Below are 5,223 nucleotides of genomic sequence, written 5' to 3'. Positions count from 1 at the left end.
AAAAACAAGATGGTGACAATGGAGAAAATATTAAAGGCAAAACAGGGAAATTTTCATGACATCATAAAGAGCACTACCCTGACAGCTTGCTTCTCAATTCCCAGAAGACAGAATGTCAACTAGAGTAGTTTTGTTTAGATTATAAAACTAACCAAGATAAATCTTGACCCTTTACAATCCATTATCCCCTAACAAAGAGAAAAAACCAAACTTAAAAAATTTATACAGATCTGTAGAAAGTCCCAAGTTGTTGGTGGTGTTTTTTTTTTTTTTTTTGTCGGTTGTCGGGCTTGTACTCTGGGCCTTGGTGCTGTCCCTAAGCTCAAGTAGCACTCTATCACTTGAGCCACAGAGCCACTTCTGAATTTTTCTGTTTATGTGGTACTGAGGAATTGAACCCAGGGCTTCATGAATGCTAGGTAAGCACTCTACTAAGCCACATTCCCAGCCTTATAATAGGTTTTATATTGGTGAAACTGGTTAGTTTTCCTAATCTGCTACTTGATGAAGGCTAATCCAATTGCTCTGAGGGAAAAAAGACCTATCTACAATTGAAGTAGTTGAGAGCTAAATTGGAAGTTTTGGATATATTACTGCTCACTTACCTTGGCAACTGGTAGAACTGAGTATTTACCCCAGAAGTTTTAGAATCATCTTTGTATAAAACTAATTTTACAAAATTACCTGCAACTTACTTATTCTTTATTTTTACTTTTAGGAACTTTATCACCCTCTAGTATTCTGAAAAAAAAATCCTGTGAGCACAAATTATTTCTCAAGAAAAGAGAATTCTATTTTAAGCCTTTAAGACCCATAGATGGCTCTGACATATTTATTAAATGGCTCCTGAAATATCTGATCCTTGGTTGAAGGTAGAAGATGTCCACATTGGTCTGAAGGGAGCTGTCTTCAGAAATCTCTTTGTAAATCACTCTTCTTGAGAAGTTCTCCTTTCCGGGATTTATCCAGGTTTTCAAGAAATTGTTCAAATACTTTGATATACAGTACTAGACTGGTTTTCTTATAGTTTCTGGTTCTATTTTTGGTACCAGACTCAGTTTCACCATCTGCTTTTTCCATTTCATTAGTGGAAATGATATCCAATTCATGGCAGATAGAGCTTATAGTTGGAACAGTAAATGGATCAAACTGATCTACTTTCTGTAAATCAACAGGCACAGAAATGCGACCTCTTTTAGGATGAACACTAAAAGGACTCCAGTAAATGATTGATTCCTTTGCTAACATTGATATCCAGCCATGGAAAACAATATTGGAGCATAATTTCCCACTCCAGCCAGAGTCTACAATTGCTACCTATTTTCTTTAACTGCTCCCAGCACTGAAGTGAACTGTGAGACCTCTGGAACTCTCTTTGAAGTTCATCATGAATTGTTTTTTTTCAGGAACACGGGCTTTATCCCAGCTTTCTTTGTTTTCAAGAATATTTTGATCCACAAGGCATATTCTTCAAAATATTTTTTAATTATATATATAGATTTTCTGACAAAAGGGTGAAGTTTTTCACTTAGATGAACTTTCTTTTTAACATCTTGTCTTCCCTTTACCACACTCAAATGCTCAACTATCTCAGAACGTACTGCAGAGAATAATTTCCTAACTGATTCATCACACACCCAACAATAAACACTTCTCCTTCCAGAATATACCCAAAGACGATGCTTAAATCCAAAGTCTTCTTTCGGCTCGGTCGATGATGCATGTAGCCATTATCATGAGGGTCAAGCACATAGAGCATATATCTGCAGAACTACAGCATCTCCTAATATCATCATATTCTTTAATGTTGACTTCAAACACCAGTTCTTTTTTCTTGAGCTTGGAAGGCTCCCAGCTTCACTGTATTGTGTTGATTAGGCTCCGCCATTATTGAGCCAGCGATAGTACTGGGCATAGGGAAAGAGCCTTCAGTAATAAAGCTTGAGTAGCTCCAACAGCTCTGCAGGATCAAACGACTCCATGGACAACAGAACTTTACCCAAACAGGAGTAATCCCTGGAAATATATTTAATTATGAGCTTCTGCTCTGGATATTATTGTTTGGCTAGCTGAGTGATCATATTTTTGTACTTTACAATGTATGTGCCAGTAAAAAAATGCATTGTCTTTTATAGGAAGACTATTTTACTTTCCAAGAGTGGACTTGCCTATTTTGTCAACTCATGCTCACCATGAAATGTATCAGGAATAATCCAAACATTGTCATCATTGTCATTTTGCTAAAGATCAATAGTATTCCACATTCTCTTGTGAATGCTCTTGTGTAGGCCAATTCACAAGGGTTTGTTGAGTTTCTACTATATGGAGAGAATGAGTTGGGCTTTTGGAATACAAAGATGACTATGAGTATGTGAGAATAGTGCCAGGTATTGCAGCACTAAGGACTAATAAACTGAAAGTACATGTGTACAAAATGCTTCAACAATACATTTCAATAAAAATGAATTGATTTAGGATGACTTGCCATCGGCCAGACACTCTGTTAAGTTCTGATTTCAATAAGATACAATGGTGAACAGCATTATTCTTGGCTTCCTGAAACAAAGCACTCAAATGACACATATTTGGCATTAAAAACAATGCTTATGTGTCATAGGTTATAGACAAAGGAGAGTACTTGATCGCCCAGATATCCAGTGCTTTCAATCTTCTATGGCTTCCTCTCTTAGGAAGGGCTTATCCCTTCTGTGGGTGTATATTACTTCCACACTTTTCCTTTTGTCAAACTCCTACTCACTTGCATATTGCCTGCTCGATGAAGACTCAAGAGCAAATCACTGTTCCTATGCACAAGATTTCATCACGAACCTAAAACTGTCTTGTGAAGGATTCTTGGGAAGGATTCCTTATCACTAAATTGGAAGCTCAAATCTGCATGGTTTTGTTTCAAAATAATTTGTGTGGGATTGGGATTACTTTCCCATTCTCCTCTCTGCCCATTTGTATCTACTTCTCTAATTACTAAATTATTTTCCTACCCATAATTGTAGTTAGATTCGAAGTAGGGATCAAGTTGTGGCTTCTACACTAGGTAGAATAAATACTGAGTGGATGAAATCAGATTCCTCTGCAGAGCCCAGAGCATGCGTAGTTGTCGTAATGGATTCTGCAGTGAGCCCTATCTGGTATTATTACTGGTTTCTCTGGCTCTAGTCCGTGGGTCCTGCGGGCTCCTGAATGTGGACTCGGTTTATAATGTTGCTGCTGCCCTGTTTCGCTTGCCTTGACCTGTGTGTCAGTGTCTCCATTTCTGCCAGTGCTCTGGCAGCAGGGTTGGTGGTCTCATCCTCAACACTGGGAAAATGTTCTTCCTTTGGGCATGAGATTTTGAGCGCACACAAGGTTACCTGAGGACAAGATGAGCTTTTATCTTTTCAGAACTCAAAGCCATCACTTGCCGGCCATGATGGATTTTGGGTGTCATTGACCTACCTTAGCATGAATTTCCTCTGGGTGAGAACTTCTTGCCTCAGCTAGGGCTACTGCTGTTATCCTTAATGAAACTAATCTTGACTGTTATATCCAACAGCCTTCCTCATTATTTTTCTAAGGAGTTTTATGGGACTGATAACCTGAGATTTTTAACTTGATTTTATTCAAGCCAGTACTTAGTAGCTCCTATTCTGTCTCAGCTGCTGGGCTAGATTGTATAGTGTTCCATTTAATAATCTCAAAATGACAGAATTCTCCTCAGTAGCCCTCTGTTGAACCTGAGAGAATCTAGGAAATAACTTGCCCAAGGTAACCATACTACATAGTGGCAGAGGAACAATTCAGGCCAGTGTAAATCCCAGAGCCTGAGTCTTTCCTTTGCTTTACATTATTTCCCAGTACGGATGTCACTAACATCTTAAAGCAGGGCTTTTGAGGGTTCAACAGGCACCAGTGGCATTACACTGCAAATAACACTTAATAGTTCACTGGGAGACCTGTCTTGCTTAAAGCCACAGTGCTAGTAAAAATCTATAGAATTTGTAAGTTATGGTATACATCAATAAAAGGCAGTTCTGTGCATATTCAAGTTTTGCTCTTCCTCTCAATGACAAATGTAGAGAAAAGAAAATACTTTTTACAACTTAATTTTCTAAGTGACTTAGACATCCTTAGGGGCTTCTTATTCTCTCTATTTTCTTGAGCCCTCTAAGGACTAACATGTTTAAAATTACAATTATTCTTTCCAGATGTTGGAGTTTTGATTGCAACTAAGAGTAGCTAAGCAGTGGCGGCACTGGCATTGCCTAGTGGAAAATATTTAGACACACCATAAAAAACCTGCCAAGTCTCTCGCAGTGTTTTATTTGTACTGATATGTGTTTGGCTTAGTCAGCTTTGCTTGTGTGGTGGATCAGAATGACTAGGCAAAGGAACTCTGGAGGTATTCCTCCCATCCCACTATGTTTCCCAAGCATTGAACCCATGAATGATAGAATTGGTTTGGCATTTAGGTAAGGGATTGTGCAGAATGGACACCATCTGTGAATATATTAAGAAACTGGTTAATTCAAAAAGCAAGAAGAAATTGCAAAGAAATCCTAAATGTGTCAGTGATTCGTTGCTTTTTAAAGAGCATTGGGCAATTTAAGAAAATCATAGAGTGGCTATTAAGTTGGATTCATTTTTAAAGCTTCATTTTCTTCCTAAACACACACACACACACACACACACACACACACACACACACACAAAGGTCGTGTTAGTTTCTGTACATCATGGAAATGCCTGTTCTGCCGAGAGAATATACTTTTATTTGCCAAGAGTATCTACTCAGTTTCCTTGCCATTTCTCTTGGAGTTCCTCCTGGGAACAAACTCTTTGAACTCATTTTCCCTTGTAAATTTTTGTTTCTATTGTGTTTAAGGATTCTCTTTTTCCATCTCATTGCAAACACATTATTTTTTGTCCTTTTGATAAAAATCATTCTAACAGGAATGAGGTGATATTGTAGTTTTAATGTGTACATCCTTTGAAATTATTTTTAAAATTATATTTAAGTAGTTGCTCAAAGGGGTTTAATTCAATATGTGTTTATGGGTACAGTGCATTTTGATCAGTGTCATTTTCATTTTCTTTTTTCTTTTTTTGGGTCTGGTCGTGGGGCCTGAACTCTGGGCCTGGGCGCTGTCCCTCAGCTCTTCAGCTCAAGACTAGCGCTCTACCACTTGAGCCACAGCGCCACTTCTGGCTTTTTTCTTTTTTTTGCTT

At 38.1% G+C, this 5,223-nt stretch overlaps 1 pseudogene; it reads right to left on the bottom strand.

Annotated features, from left to right (window-relative positions):
- Nucleotides 1–768: 768 nt before the first annotated feature.
- On the bottom strand, nt 769–1,982 carry LOC122106920 (annotated as a pseudogene).
- Nucleotides 1,983–5,223: the final 3,241 nt, after the last annotated feature.

Source organism: Dipodomys spectabilis, unplaced genomic scaffold, assembly GCF_019054845.1.
Source record: "Dipodomys spectabilis isolate Male_0828 unplaced genomic scaffold, ASM1905484v1 ptg000002l, whole genome shotgun sequence".
Classification (NCBI taxonomy): Eukaryota; Metazoa; Chordata; class Mammalia; order Rodentia; family Heteromyidae; genus Dipodomys; species Dipodomys spectabilis.
The sequence above is the reverse complement of the archived record's forward strand: the minus strand, read 5'-3'. Positions and strand labels throughout refer to the sequence as shown.